Raw genomic sequence first — 17,331 nt, 5'->3', positions numbered from 1 at the left:
ATGCCATCTTTGCCATCAGACCTGTATTATGAATCTGTGCGACGTAAATCAAATTTTAAAAATATATGAAATAAATTTATACATAGATAATTGTGAAATAGAGCAGTTCCTTTTATTTTGCATCACCATACTGTAACACTACTTGTAACAAAAGTTCATTCTCCATCTCCAATCGAACAGTGTTAGGTTGTATTTTGGAAAAAACGTTATCTCGCTATCCGCGTTGGATACTGGCAACTACAGTGATTTACAGTGCAAAATTATCTTAGGAAATAAATAAAAATACATGTTTGCGTATTGATCGCGAATATTTAGCTTTGTCGTAAAATTTGTTCTTATTTCGTGAAAATTCGGTGTTAACGTGGCGGCAACAAATGCATTTCGTTCCGCTACTTGCAGAAAAAAAAAGTTGTCTTCTTTTTTTCTTAATCAACAGACCTAAACATAAAATATCACTGCGTTATCAGTCGCAACAATTGACCTGTGGAAGCCTCCGTGGCTCAGGCGGCAGCGGGCCGGCCTCTCACCGCTGGGTTCCGTCGTTCAAATCCCGGTCACTCCATGTGAGGTTTGTGCTGGACAAAGCGGAGGCGGGACAGGTTTTCTCCGGGTACTCCGGTTTTCCCTGTCATATTTCATTCCAGCAACACTCTCCAATATCATTTCATTTCATCTATCAGTCATTAATCATTGCCCCAGAGGAGTGCGATAGGCTTCGTCAACCGGCACAATTCCTATCCTCTCCGCTAGATGGCGGCTTCATTCATTCCATTACTGACCGGTCGAATGACTGGAAATAGGTTGTGGCTTTTCATTTAGGTGGCGTAATTACGGTAAAATTGTGACACATTTGACAGTCCCATTTTAACTGTACGGACGGTTTCTTGCCTTCACTGTCTACGGGATTTACTATTTCCACAATATTTCATTTTATTGTTTAATGGACTTGAATAACAGATTGACGGTTAATGCTGCTGGGTACCTTTAAGGAAAATCTCAAATTGGTTAGAGAGGAAGGACGATTTTATTCTAACACAGAATATCGGTTATCAATCTCAATCTGCCTAATATTATTGTGCTAAATGTATTAGCGCTGGGGTGTGATATCAGTTGGAAGTGTGCGTTACCTACCGGGCAATTGACGACCTCGCCCTGAGCTTTTAAACTACATGCACGGCTGTAGACCTTTGGACACGTACTTTGAGACTACCATGGAATGTTATAGAATGTTAAGTTCAATTCCCATTCAACGGTGTGACTCGGCGGTTTCTCTCCAATTTTTGGGCCCAGCCGGTTTCTTCTTTTAGTGAGAACTTGGGTCTTTCAGCTTTCTTTCCCCTCTCTGCATCTGAAGCTGTGGAGGTCAAGTTCTCGCTGAAAGAACAGGAACTGGCCAAGCACTACAATATCGGAAAGAAGCCACGTTAGTAGTTCCTTCACAGTGTTCAGAGATTTGTTTCTAGATGTCTTCTATAACTTACGAACAGTAACAGTCGGGTAACAATAAGGTCAGTCCGGCCCTGCGGTGTGTGTGTGGGGGGGGGGGCAACGCGTCCGTCTGTCGCCCGGCGACCACGGGTTCGATTCCCGGCCGGGTCAGGGGTTTTTAGTTGTAAATGATTAATATCCCTGGCCTGGGGATTGGGGGTTTGTGTCATCCTTAATGTTCCTTTCCTCACATTCAACACTACACTTCCGCCATTTCCAAATACACGCAGGTTCACAACATATGGTGCAAATAGGGGCAAAAGACCTTCGTAGGTCGACGCCCCGAATAAATAGCATTTTGAAAAACTATAAGGACATCTACCATGCCGCCAGTGTAATCAATAACAGCTCTATTATAAACGTATATCCGTGTACATCAACCAGTTCGTTGGCAGTGAACTAGGCCTATCCTATAATCGAGCCGTGCCCATGGACAACCCGCATCGAGGGCTTGTTAGCGGCGTGGGAGCAGGGCAGAGGGCATACTGTTGCGATTGCGCAATAGAGTTTTGTGGCGCTGCACAGGTTTAGCTGGAGTGATCAATTCTAGTTCCTTTAACCTTGCAATATGGACACGGACGCTGCCATCATGTGTGAAAGTAGAGGCTCAGGAAGTTAATCTCCGAAGGATTTCTCTCGATAAATGGCCGAAATATTTGATGTGTGTTATTTTCATCACGAGAAAGAAAATGTAGAACGTCTCTATAAAAATTAACATTCTGCTATGCATGTTTCAAATGAAGAAGAGAATCGTGCAGAAATGTTTGAGGACCTGTTAAGAGAAGTAATTCGATTGCATTCAAGTAGATCGATCTGTCCAGATACTTCACGTTTCACAGCATAGACACAAACAGTAGACATATCTTTGGAGATTAAGGTGCACTCTTGTAAGAAAATGCTCCTTTTATTCATTTTGTGATGCAGTGATGTAATTACGCCAAATGTAATATATCCTTTGTAAAATTATCGGTTTGTTAAAATCAAATGTTGTGCGTTCTATGATCGCGGAAACCCTTCGTAGACAACATTATCTCGAAGTTAATGAAGAAATTGTATGCCTCTCCGAAGACGGAATAACACGTCGAATTCACATCATAGTGATCGACCGAACTAACGGAGCAGCTGTGGTGATCGATCCAACTGTGAGATTTGAGAACAACGAACACCAGTCAAGAAACATCTGTGATGGGAAGTAGGCAATCTACGAACTATGCTGTGAGGACCTTAAAAGAAAATACAAAATACAAAAATGGGAAGTGGTTGGTGTCAGAGGGACTATATCTGAAGAAACTCTGAACTTCTTGAGGAAGATCAAAGCATCTGAATCCACCATCCAGGCTAGAGCAAATTCGATACTAAAACACTCGCTATCAATTACCAGAGATCACCTGTATTCCACGACATGACTGTGAAAACGCTTCAAATTTCAATAAAGGACAGGAAATCCAACAGATAAACATAGGCTACCAGATATAACCTTCTTGCTAGAAACATATAAATAAAACATAGCAAATGTATAAAATTCATTGTCATAAATATTGTTCAGTGTGAACTGATTAGAAGGCCGATCGATTACATTGCCTAATCGGGGTGGCTGTATGTTCAGTCCTTAGCTGTTTGGATCCTCAACAGCTCTGCCATCAGCTGTCATATGGCCTAGGCATCACTGAAGAGGCGTGCTAGGGAAATGAGGAGTGAGGTAGTGTCCCGTTGGTTTCCTCACTGAGTCAGAAGTTGCTATTACATATTTGTCTGCCAAGCCCACTGAAATACATGCTCCACGAACCTGCTACGAAGGCGTAGCAGGGGGAGAGGTGATACTCCCACGTGGCGCGTCCCAGGTGGCGGATAGGGGGGTCCTAACCGGCTTGCCGGCGGACTTGAGGGAAATAAAATACCTCTCGCGGACCAAACACACTACCCCCAGCGGGTGGGGGACGCACATGTAGAATACACCCGCGGTATCCCCTGCCTGTCGTAAGAGGCGACTAAAAGGGGCGACCAAGGGCTGACTGAATTAGAACCATGAAACTAATTTTGAATTGTACCATCACGCGGGGAACACCATAGGTTGCCTGTACTTGCGAGTAGTACCACTAAATTCGGTACGAAATAGGTTTGTGATTAGTAGCAGTAAAAGCCTGGCCTGGTGGATTCCAGTACCCGTGAGTCGTACCCATTTGAGCAACACCGCGGGTCTGGACGTAGCCTGTGAGTTGTACCACTATATGAGCAGCACCGTGGGTCTGCGTTGCCTGTGATTAGTGCCAACTATGTGAGGAACACCACGGGAATACCGGCGCCCGTGTTTAGTTCACCTAGGTGGGGAACCTTCTCGGTTTGCGTTGGCTATGAGTTGCGCCATTGTGTGAGACACACCATAGGTCTGCGTTACTTGTACGTATTGCAATACTTGTGAGTAGTACCATCTTTTGTGGAACACCGTGAATCTTCGCTACTTCTGATTAATACCCCAACATGACACATACCATGGTTCTATTTTACTCGCGACATGTACCATTCTGTGGGGCCTTAGACGTGGATTTTGCACCCCCTTTAGACACCAAGCATCATTGTGCTTTATAAGTGGTTCCTTGGTCGGTAATAATGTTATTTTCGATCTGTATTGAGTCCGATCCACTGGTTTTTGTTTGTTTGTTTTGTGTTTTGTTGAGTTCCTGTCCATCCATTCATTCTTCATGCCATATTTTATTTTTATTTTGGTCAGTGGATGCTTTTGCAATTTTTGTTATTTCATTTCGTACCATTAGGGGGCGATGACCTTTGATGTTAGGCCCCTTAAAACAACAAGCATCATCATCATCGAAATACATGCTCCAACCGACCCTATGAGCAACATTTTCACACCATTCATAGCAGGGACTGGCTGCATAAGGAATGGCATTACTAACTTCGCTCATACCTTAGTCACCTTCATAATGTAAAAGCCAAGGATAAGACTGAGACAGATCAATGAAACTAACAAAATTACTCTAGTCCATACCAGAAGACATAGTACACTGTAAATACTAGGTCTCGCCAGCAAAGGCATTGCGGATGGCTATCTGTTCGATATTCTCTCTGTAAATATATCTTCGTAATAAGTTATAGTGAAAGGTAACTTCACGCGGAATTCTTAGGAGAAAGTTTTCGAAAGTATAAAAATACTTCGCAGAATAACAAATTGCATTTAATGAATTAATGCACCCAGTCATGCGCAGTGTACTCAGTCATACCGCGCTTCCTATCATGGTCCCTCTTCGCGTCTATGCCCCAAACCAAGCTCCAGGGCAGCTTCCGTGGACCGCTCTGCTTAAATGTATACCTATGATTAACAGAGAAGACATATTACATTTCTGGACAGAACATTCAACTAGGAGTACTCCTGACCGACTAGGCAGTATACTGAATATCCCTGGTTGTTCTCTAGCAAACGTTAAGTGTCGCATGGAATTTTATCGTTCATTTACGACTGCATTTTGGCAGAATGGCCTTTTCTTTAGACTACTCTTAGTCGCCCTTCACCACTAAATTATAATTTAAGAAATACTTGCCTTAGGTGAAGTTCTGAACCGATATACCTTACACCGGATGCATTAAGGTGTTACGGCAGATAGTTCGTTCTTTCTGTTATCTTCTAGTTCGTTCTTTCTATTATCCTTTGATTTCAGTATACTCAAGTGACAGATTTATGCTATATTTCTCTATGGAGATAAAAGCATATTCCCGCCGAAGTGATGTGAATTAGTCGCTACTGACTTCCCCGCGCAGAACAACTTGTGTGCGATTCTGTTTACGTCACTACACGCCATTCCATTTTACGATGACATAAAATTCGTATGTCACAGTCCACAAGTTGTTACGACTTGCAGTTATTTCAGTTTTAAAAAAAAACTCTTATCCATAAAGCAACCTGTGGAACATGGTCTTGGATTAGTCTACAGCATTCTCCATTTATTTTTCCAGAGAGAGACAAAAGTGGTGATAATTACTAACCGGAGAATGAGCTTAGAATTACGGAAGCGGCTGGCTAATTGTTGCGTCTGGAGTGAGCTGTTCTACGGATCGGAGGCCTACGCCATCAAAAAAATAAAATACGGAGCCTTTGAGATGTGCGTATGGAGAAGTATGCTTAAAGTAGTATGGAGTGATAAGGTTACGAACAAGGAGGTTCTAGCTCAAAAAGGGGAAGAGAGAAGTTTAATAAAAACTATTTATTTATTTATTTATTTATTTATTTATTTATTTATTTATTTATTTATTTATTTATTTATTTATTTATTTATTTATTTATTTATTTATTTATTTATTTATTTATTTATTTATTTATTTATTTATTTATTTATTTATTTATTTATTTATTTTAGTCCTGGGAGTTTCCGAGGACATATTCGACTCGGCTGGTGCGGGTCTATTTGACACCCATGGGCAACCTGGGCATCTGGGTTTGAGGAGAAGACGATGATGTTGGGAGAGGTTGAAACTCGGTGTCGGCATATAGCCTATTCCTGTCGAATATACCCGCCCCCATGCGACGGACGAATCACCACCAATAGTGGCATATGAGGTTGGAATTGAATCCTGGCTTTTGACACGCAATGTAGTAATTATAAATGTTATGCCACTACCTCTCCTACACTGCCGGACAACATTTTTCCACGAACGGGACTCGAACAGGATATTCACGGTATTAGACCGTATAGACGTACGATCATGGCCGCCAGACGGGCTATAAGAACAGTGACCAAATGTAGAAAGACGTGGATTGGGCATCACTTCAGAAGAGACAGTTCATTGAGAGATGCCCTCGAAGAAACTGTTGAGGGAAGGAAGAAGGGTCGGAGGACAAAATTTATACCTGACCTGTGAGAAGGAAGTTTAAAAAAAAACATGAAAAGAAAGGCACAAGATTGGGAACAGTGGAAGCAGACATGTCATACTGAACGCATGATGATGATGATGATGATGATGATGATGATGACCTGTTAAGATCTGTTAATTGATCAGAATGAGAGAACACATCCTCGTTTGGTTGCTCGACATAGAATTGTTATAGCGTTTGTAATTCATAACTGAATTTAAAATTTACCAACATTTTCAAAAATACAATTCTCTCTGATGTTCGAAGGTCGAGTTTTATTCTCTTTGTTACGGGGATACCTGTGGAGCAGGAAGAGGTTAAAGAAGGTGCCGGGGTGAATGGATCTTTCTACAGTATCAAAATTAATTTAAAACTTGAACTGAAGGTTATATTTCTTTTAGAACTTCAAACTTACCAATTTTTCATAACAATGAAACATCAGGTACAATGACAATCTTGAAACAAGACTAGGAAAATACAAGATTGGTAATTTTTGCAGATTCTGGGCTTCAAGCCCCTAGTTTTACAATTCCAGAGATACTGGACCCAGTTTACAAAACTTTTATTAAAAATAAGGAATCCTTTAATAAAGGGCAGAAATCCCCAAATTCAAGAGCACTTGCTCCCAAAATACAAATATCTAGCCTTCCAGAGGCACTCATTACTATTACAAAACTTGAAAAGAGCTAACAAGCTCTGTTTCTTACAACCCGCTCAAGGCAATATTACCTCAAAATGTTACTCTCTGAATTACAAATAGCAATAGTTTAATACAGGGGTATCTAGTACCCAACCTACAGGGCCTTTGCGAAAAAAAAAAGTTTAATAAATGGCCCGAACACAAACTGAATGGAGGCGAAAACTGCGCTCCGAGATAATTTCAAAAAATTAAAATCCTACAGAGTTCTCGGCCGATGAAACAGAGGCTATTCCCAAACTACTGAGGTGGCTCGCATGGAAATATCTTATTACAGAAAGGTTGCAAAACGTAGTCATCTCAAAGCAAGATGAAGGGGAGCTCGAGAGGGTAACTCACTCTCTATCCCCGATTTACACTTAAAGTTTTTATGAAGTTAGCCGAAAGAAAAGGTACATTTTAGAAAAGTATTGTCACATTAAAGATTCGGACCTTCCCCTCGAATAAAACTGCCAAGGTAGCAAGAAGGAATGATTTTATGTGGCCATTACCTCATAGATGTTCTGGTGACCGAAGAAAGAGGCGGCCCCGCCTCTTGCCTTAACACACACACTTATAAAGACGATGATCAGTTGACAAGGAAACATGAAAAGCCGCAGTTTATATACCCTCAGGGAAGGTTCGAGTTCATTCAAGACTAATCAGGACACACCCACTTAAGTTTTATTGGCAGATTCAGAGTGAACAAGAAATGCGGGATTGGTTGAAAATTAATTACAAACATTTATTATTGGTCCGATTCAAAACTGGTGGAAAGAAAAGGAAGTGTTGCCAATCCAAAAAGAGATTCAGTTATGGACAACCTAGAAATACAAAACTTCTGTAAATTATAAGTTCATTCACCTTGCACCAGAGTGCATGATCAGAGTTTTTTTGGTAGCGTCAACTGTGGAAAAATGTCCGAACTTCTTGATATATAGCAGAACAAAACAAGGAGAAATTCAATTAGTTTAGGAAACAACACAGTAACAAAGTCACTTAATATTTCAGTGGTGACATCTTCTGATTAAAGTTCCAAGTTCGTGTAGTATCAGTTTCACTTTTTGATCAATAGAGGAGATTCTTAAGGCGCTAATTTTGAATGAACGGAGAAGAGGTGTACCTCCCGGTACACTCTTGACCAACTTGCGTATTCGTTCGTGTGTGTTAGCTAGAGGGGCGTGAGAAAAAGAGGTTCGAATTTTATAAGACGTTCTGAATGTTAACCTTTCCTGAGATTTTTACAGCGATTCAAGGAAAATTATGATATGCTGCCTTATTTAAAGCTTTCGGGGCCCTTTTTCCAATCCCTTGTTTAAACAGTTGCATTTTGATTTATTTGAAACTAATATAGGATATCGGACAGTGTTGTGTCTTAACTTAAAAATAAATTTAGCACGCTGTTGTTTTTACGGTAGTAATTCAAACAAACCAGTGAATAGTTATTTCGATTTCATACCTGAAACAGTGATATTCATAAACTCTATAGTAATCTGTCGTAGTCGACACTGTTTACAACAGATAATTAGCTTCTGTACAAAAGGAACCAATCACTACATTATCCTTCGGGCAAAATCCTTCCTTTGTTCCTATATAGCCTAAAATTGATATCCCAATTTGTTGAGTAATATTTAATGGCTCATTTTTGGTAAACAGACCCATTTGCTCGAGCTTCTAGAAACTTCCCAGTAGCGGGCGTTATTGTTAGGTCTGTGGAAATATAAATATAATTATAGAATAGTAGGTCTTGACTCTAACGTGGAAAGATGCGCATGGTTTCTGTGTTATTTACGCTGAATGAAATGGTAAATTAGGGGAAGGTGCCTAAAATGTAATTTTTAAATACCGGTACCTATGTTATTACTGGTCCTATTGAAAAGTACTACATGGCAAAAGTTATAAAGAATAAAATTTACAATCATTTATGTCTTAAAACATTTTACCGTACTGACTGTGATGGGCATAATAGAATTCATGAATTTAGATTGCTGTTGCTTAGTCGATATCAACGCTGACGATGAATTTAGTCATGATTATCTTAGGGTGTAAAACTGCGCGGTCATCGGTCTATATCAACGAGGAAAATTGAGAAGATGATTATAAAAATGAGAAAGAAACCGTAAAGAAACGATCACTTGAAGAATAAGACAAGAGAGTCATGAAAGAGGCAGGACTCCCTTTACATAAAGTGCTCTAATATCGCAGAGTCGAAAGAAAACTAAATGTGAAGTCCTACAATATCTAAAGCTCGTATAAAACTGATCAACAGTAACACTATAAGACCTAAACTAGGCCTCTCCGGAGGCCACACGCCCTTACAGTATTATTATTATTATTATTATTATTATTATTATTATTATTATTATTATTATTATTATTATTATTATTATTATTTACTTAAGGACTGGAATACTATAGGTTTAAGTTATTCAGTGACAAAATCGATAGATCACTTAAGTTGTGTTTTTGAGGCTAGTTAATTTTCTTGTTATGATCCACCCTTGGCCTTAAGGCTGGCAGACAAGTCTGCTCTACGCGTGATGAATGCAATCTGGCCTTGCGGGCCCAGGAAGCCCATCAATTGCGCTGCCGTCCTATCGCTAGAACGCCTGCCCGAGATACCTATTCAAATGTCGGGCAGATCGACCGACTAGCTCGCACGCACGCAACACGCATGCAGCACCCAGCGATTGTTCTAGCCTGAAGTGAAGTTCCCTCAGAGAGTGTACTGCTTGTTCCATTGCATTGGTGATGAGCGGCCAAGAAATCATAGTGAACTACTTCTCCGTCTGCATTCTGATACTCTTTTATTGAATTTTGCGAGGTAGACGACGCCTGCCTTATTACTATTACATATATTTTGTTTAGGGGTTCCTGGCCGAGGTGGTAAAGGCGTGCTCGGTTCACCCGGAAGGCGTGGGTTCGGTTTCCCGTCAGGAAATCGACAAATTTAAGAAACGAGATTTCCTCTTCCGGAAGTGCACATGGCCCTGAGGTTCACTCAGCCTACACCAAACATGAGTACCAGGTTAATAATTGGGGGCAAAGGCGGCCGGGCGTAGAGCTAACCATACCCCACAAAGTGACGAGGTTACGGATAGTGGAAGCCTTTACCTTTCACACTTCCCGGGTGCTTCATGGCCTGTACGGAGATTGCCTTGCTTTGCTTTGCATGTTTTTTTGGGAAAATAATACGGGATATTGATCTCGATAAATAAACATCCTTTTCGTATAGTTAAGTGTGCACCCTAGGACTCGGCAGAAGAACGTAGCTCCCTCATGCAGGTAAGAAGGTCGTGATTAGCCATAGCATGTATACGTATGTCTGCCCCTCGACCTAGTCCCGTTTCCTAATACGAGGTCCGGGATGAGGTCAGATGAAATTATATGGCATGTTTTTACGAGCGGATGCCCTTCCTTACACCAACCTCAGTTGAGCTAATGATGATGAAAACAGTTGAGTAAGGATTTGGAAGGAATTGGATGTGACTTATGAATACGAACTGTCCCGGCATTTGCCTAGAAGTGAAAATGAGAAACCACGGAAAACCATTCTTAGTACAGCCGACGGTGGAGTTTGAACCCACTATTCTTCCGAATGCTGAGCTTGTTCCTTATCCGTAGCGTGTTAACACACTTGGCCACTCCGCTCGGTAGTAATAATAATAATAATAATAATAATAATAATAATAATAATAATAATAATAATAATAATAATAATAATAATAATAATTTAATGTCCTCTCCTTATGGGTTTGCTTTTACTTTTCTTCCTAAAGGAGCTTGTTTAACGTACCAGTAGATCCAACCTGACTCGGGTGTCTCGCATTGAAGCTCTCTTACATGCCAACAGAGGCAGAATTCGATCTCGCTGCCTTGAGCATAGAAGGCCTGACCAACTACACTACGCAACCAGTTATCGTAAAATATCTCCGATTACTCAGTCACTGTATATATCAGAAATAGCTTCTTTATACATCGCACGAAGTCATAAGCGCATAATTGAAACAAAACCTTTATTTCCTGCCCATTTTGATGTCTAAGCTGTCCACAGTTAAACAGCTCATTCCTTATGAAATACGTTATTGTAAACTCTAATTCACTTTGTCAAAAACTGCCTGATCAGTGACGGGACAGTTGTTCCTCTATGCGAGAACAGTAGTAATTTCTGAATTGTGTTCTTTCGTTTTTACATTCCAGTACTGGAACTGTCTGTACATTTGATATCGACCTTGACTTTTGTATAATGATGAGCAACGGAATTAGAGATACCTGACAAGACACCGGAAGCGTTGAGGAGCCATACCGATCGATGATCGTTGCACAGCCTCCCACCATCCACGAAGACGGTCGGAACAGAGTCCGGGGCACGCACATCTCTCTCGACAGCATCCCACAATCGTGTGCTCAATGGGATTGAGATCGGGGCTTCTCGGGGGCCAGGCAAGCGTCTTCACGTCCGTGGAGTGCTCATCGAACTAGTCAGTCACACAATTCGGGAGGCGGTCAGAGGGGTGAACGTGATCTGCCAGCAGGTTCCTGTAACGCTCACCGGTGTGGGTTTTGTCAGATGTACGTACGTAAGGTCCTATGTCATTCCATGTGGACAGTCGCCATATGAGGATACCACCACCACCGCCGCTGGCCTGAACTGTACCTTGCTAGCGAGAACGATCCATTCAATTCAGTTCAGTGAACTCCAGAAGCAGTCCATCACTATAAGTAACCCGGAAGTTTAACAGCCCTAGGCTATAGAATTAGTAGATGCAGATTCTGTGTTATTCTAAGAATAATTTTTTACGGGATTTTTAAGTTCAATTCAATACTGCTTACTTTAAGGATTAATCATTCTGCATTTTCTTACCATCTCGGTTTCTTTTATTGTAGTGCATTTATATTAGTATTTATAATTAGTATTTTGATGTTGTGTTTTTTTCTTTTTTTCCAGGTGTCTTCAACAACTTCATCGTGAATGATCTCTTCTGGTGAGTTTCTAAATCAACACAGTGAGATTTAACTGAGAAATTTGACCGAAATACATTAAAACGGAAGTGGTGTTCGGAGATCAGGAGAATGCAGATACCCGGTGAGGCACGGGGCGAGGGGGTTTTCGTCAGCAGAGCCACTGACGTAATCGTTACCATAGCAACCCCGCTAATACCAAGGCGATTTTATATTTACCTTAAGGTACATTTTCCTAGAAGCGACTCCAGCGATAATCGCTCCGCGATCATCGTTCAGCGAACATAGGGTGTAGGAAAATGATAACATGCAAACTCAGAAGAGGAGTCCTCCACGATGATCGCTGAGTGACTATCGCGGAACGATTATCGCTGGAGTCTCTTCTAGGAAAAAACTTTACTGGCAGCACTTCGCTCTTGTCAGTTGTAATCCAACTTTTGCTGTTTCGTTGTTCTTCGTTCGTATTTCTTTCTCAGTTGTTGTCATTTATCCGTTATTATTGTACTTGCTCGTCATTTCTCTTGTTATTTCTGTGTAACTGTTTTGTAGAGACTGCGTAACGTCTGTCGTACGCAAAAAGGGAAAGACAATAATTCACAGTGAAGCTAGAGAAGTGATGAGGAATATTATAAATCAATGTGATACGGAAGCCACATACTTGGTAACAGAGAGTAACTTGCATGCTGCTAATTACAGCTGCTTGTCTCATTTTGATTTCTTCCTCAGTATGGTATTTTATGCCATTTGTTCAGTCTCAAACTTTTCAGTCAGTTAATTTCATCGTTCATATGTTCGCATAGTCTTCAAAGCATTTTTCTGGGCACCATATTGATAACCTTTATACTACCCTACTTTAATAAATAATTTGCATTTATTTATGTGAATATTTTTTATACAAATTGCAAGCTTTATTATTCTTAGAGTTTGTATGCATTGTAAAGTGACACAAACTATGTTATTGTACTGAGACAGATATCACAACACTGAGACATATTACGTGTAATTCAGAATTAATTAAATTGATATGTTAGATGTAGAAGCTGGGATATTTTTTGCATTTTGATGTGCAGCATTTGAAAATTATGTTCTAATTACGGACGAAAAAAATTATTAAGAAGACGAACCGTGTTTTTCCATGTACTTTTATCGTTATTATATACAGTGTGTACCAAAACTCTACGGCAAAAAGTTAGGAATGGATTCCTCACATAGAGAGAAGGAGAAGAGGTTATGGCAACATTGGTCCGGAAACGTATACTTACAGATTTATTCAGACTTTGTGACAAATTAATTTTAGTAATAATTTACATGTCCTCATGCAATCATCCAATCGTCTCATCAACAGAGGTTCGCCATTAACATTTGGGCAGGCATTGTTGGTGATTGCTTGTTGGGACCCTACGTTCTTCCGAATAGGTTTACTGGGCAGAACTGCACGAATTTCTTGCGTACTGCATTGCCTGATTACTTGGAAGACATGCCACTTGCATCCCGTCGACAAATGTTTTTTTAAAATGCAAGATAGTGCTCCCGCACATTTCAGTCTGCTGCCCGCGGGTACCTGTATGCCCATTTTCCTGAGCGCTGGATAGATAGAGGAGGACAGATTGCTTGGCCACCACCACGCTCTCCTGACTTGAACCCCCTGGACTTTTACCTGTGGGGATACGTTAAGTCTCTAGAGTATGCGACTCCTGTTCCTGATAAAGCAATTTTATGTGAGCGCATTGTGACAACCTCTCAGGCAGTACGCACTACACCAGGCATTTTTGATCGCGTGCGTAACTCCATGCGACGACGAGCAGAGGCTTGTATTCAAGCTGAAGGTCGTCGCTTTGAACATTTCCTCTGATACATGCTCAAAGTGTTTCAGCTGCCGTTAGAGACGTACGGTGTAAATATACAAAAGTTTGAATAAATCTGTAAGTATACGTCTCCGGACCCATGTTGTCATAAACCTGTTTTCTTCTCTCTATGTGAGGAATCCATTCCTAAATTTTTGCCGTTGAGTTTTGGTATACCCTGTATAGTATGTTCAGTTGTTAGTGGGACACCTTCTAGTCTCTGGTTCATTTGTGAGGTGGCCACATCCCGGCGTGATGTACACTTCCTGAGATAAAAGAGAGAATTATCATGCTTTATTAAACTTTGGTAGATCCATTTTGATTACATTTCTGGGTTATTATTATTATTATTATTATTATTATTATTATTATTATTATTATTATTGATATCTCAAGAAAAGTTTCAAAATCGGTATAGTTACAATGTCTACAGAATTGCATAGCTTATGTTGCATCACAAAATATGTAATAATTACATGATGATTTTTTACATAATTTCATTTCATTAAACAACCTGAATGAAATAAGCGCACTGTATATCTACTTCCATAAAGTATAATATCGTGTAGGCCAATCTAATATATAATAGTGATTTTTTATTCAAAAGAATATGGATTCATTGCTATGATAGATGAATATGACGCTGAAGAGATTAACAACAATTGATTTCTTAACGGACGAGAGTTACGCCGAGGAAAATGAGACATCAGTGAAATTTAAAAACCGATGCAAATCAGAATAGGCCTACTGGAGCACGAAATGCCTATATAAATTAGGTTTCACTATACATTTGGCATGCTTTATCATTACTAAGAGTAATTACTTCACTAGAAACCCAAACACATAGGAGCAGTGGCGCCCACCTTACCCGTGAACTAATAGCACTGTCAACTTGAGATTTGATATCATATAAACTTTGAACCTGTGTCTCAAACTTTTTCGTTGTAAGTTGCTCGAGACAATAATTCGGGTTTTCCTAACATGCTGAAACAATGCTTGCAAAGATTTAGCCAGTAATATTATTGACTTTTGTTCTCATTAATGGTGATATTTGGTATTATATAATATTGGAACTCTTAAAGCCAGGTTAATTGGCGTGAGAATTTGTATGTCTCCCAAAATACAATGATATTATGATTTACAGTTTTATTGCTGACTCCAGAACTAGATACAGCGTGCCTACGGGCAAACTTATCTTTGTTGTGTGGCAGTAGTTTCCGGAAAGGCGGCGAAGCTGGGAAAATTGACAGAAGGGCAAGTAGATTGATAGCTTAAAAATGCGATACAATAATTGTAATTTTCTAATTACACCACATTAACTCACAACTTTATCCTCTTGTTCGACATATAGAAGTTACGTTTCACATGTTTTCTGGATGTTCACGCCTTCTCCAGTAAATGTTCCTGTTTGGGAAATAACTCTTAATTATAGCTGCCTCAGAGGCACCGGTCAGATACTTCTTCTACATCCTTAGAATGATCCTCAGAAGATCAAGAATTTTGCATAATATTCTGATGTGATGTTAAGCATGAGAGAGAGAGAGAGAAAGAGAGAGAGAGAGAGAGAGAGAGAGAGAGAGAGAGACGGAGACGGCGCTTCGTCATAGTACATGAGAACTTTCAGGTGTAGAGTGCAGCTTCGCATTTACATTAGGCGATATTCGCCCTAAAAACTGAGGACCTTTCGTAGGAGTTTCCTCTCTTTTATTCGGATGTTTTCCATTTCACCGTATTGAGTGAGGTCCAAGCACTTGGCGGCATATGGAGCTTCAAGACATACTACTATGGTGTAGATGCAGTATTTGATCTGTCAGAAGATTGAACTAGACTGATTAGTGGGTTTACAGAGGTGAAAAATCTGTTTCCATGCGTTTGGCCCGATATTTCAGGACTTCTTTCTCTAATGCATCGCCATTGAAGGAATAATCTCTCCAGTATATTTTAATATGCGGTGGTATTATGGCTATCAGACATCATTACTTCAGCTTTTATCAGAGCAAATCTTGAGACCTATGGCTTTAACTACTTCTTGTAATTACAGTAGTATTAATTGTCTGATATGCCTGAAGATGGTTATGTTTGGTTCTACGAATGCTTATGCCATTATTCGAACAGCAGATTTAAAAAGTAGCCTGAATTCTGATTCGATCACGCATTTTACCATCAGACATGCCGGAATAAAGACATGTGGGCAGAGAACGCTACAAATGCCCTGTTTTGTGGTGTGTTCAAAACCTGAGAGTATTTTCTTACGTGTACAGGAGTGCTGAGTTGGTTAGAGCTGTTACAGCATTATCTACTTCCGATAACACTCACCACTCTGGTTACTATGCCTGGTCATTCATTGTACCCCATGATACTACAGACCCCGTTCCTTAGTGACCTTTGGCTGTCTTTTTTAAGGAAATATTTGGGTTTTGCGAGGACAGGTCTACCTTAAATGTCAATTCACTAGGCTTCTCAGTTGACTGAATTTGATACTTCCTCTGGTTGGATTCGAGTCCGGGTCTCCTAGTCAGCAGGTCAGGTGAAGTCAAGTGCGTGATGGGTCACTTTCCTATGACCAAAAAGGGTGAAAGGTGTTTATGATAAAGGCGACACTACTTCCAAGACGTTTTTTTCCTAGGTGTTTAACCACTCACTAACACATTCCGATCTTCGGCAACGATAGGATAGAAAAGGGCTAGGAGTGGGACGTCAACTGTCTTGATTTTAGTTAAGGCACAACCTCAACATTTGCCTATTGTGAAAATGGGGAACTACGGAAAACAGTCATCAGGGCTGCTGAACCCACCATCTACCGAATACAAAAGCAGAGAGAGGCTGGTGTGGGGCATGTGTGGCCCTTTAAGTTATATTTGCTCCCTTGGGTGCACCATTAATTTTATATTGCACGAACTCTCCGAAGTATTCAAAACGATTCAGTGTAAAGCCACGTTGATATACTTTTGTTGTCTATTCACACTCCACGATGGAGCTGGAAAGTTGTACACTTGCGAGATTCGAACTGCGTTGTTGGCGGAAGGTAACTTGCGTCTCGTTTCACCCACAGTTTCGGGCATAAATGCGTCCAGTAAGTCACAGAGCACTTGCTATTTTCCTAGGTCCCCACTTGCAATTCCTTATTTGTTTTGCCTCATGTCTGGGTGTCGTGACCATCATAATTCAGCCATCTAGGTGATAAACCATACTCCGCCGTTCTTCTCTATCCAAAGCCTTCAGTGTGGTAACACGGAGAGAACTCTATGTAACAGGCCATTTACAATGTCGGTCCATCGTGTTGGTACTCGATCTCGTGGTCTGGTTCCTTGGACTTTGCCGTCAACAGTCAGCGTTTCAAGACCACCTTCTCGGCGCATTATATGACCAAAGTAGCGTGTGATCCGCTGAGAGACTGTGCACTACAGACGATTTCTTTTATCGGAAGTTGGTTCGGAATCGACATATTTGTTCGATGAGCTGTCCAAAATTCTCAACATTTCCTTCCAGCACCACATTTC

At 40.6% G+C, this 17,331-nt stretch overlaps 1 protein-coding gene across 3 annotated transcripts in view; it reads left to right on the top strand.

Moving 5' to 3' along the window:
* Mef2 (myocyte enhancer factor 2) overlaps positions 1-17,331 on the top strand; it is a 778,785-nt gene that overhangs the window by 127,351 nt on the left and 634,103 nt on the right. For all 3 annotated transcript variants that reach the window (XM_067145247.2, XM_067145245.2, XM_067145246.2), the window contains one exon: positions 11,974-12,010. The gene's annotated coding sequence lies outside the window, so the exon portion shown is untranslated. The remainder of the gene's footprint in view (positions 1-11,973; positions 12,011-17,331) is intronic.

The sequence above is a fragment of the Anabrus simplex genome, chromosome 4 (genome assembly GCF_040414725.1).
Source record: "Anabrus simplex isolate iqAnaSimp1 chromosome 4, ASM4041472v1, whole genome shotgun sequence".
NCBI classification, from domain to species: Eukaryota; Metazoa; Arthropoda; class Insecta; order Orthoptera; family Tettigoniidae; genus Anabrus; species Anabrus simplex.
This window is presented reverse-complemented; position numbering and strand designations above follow the sequence as displayed.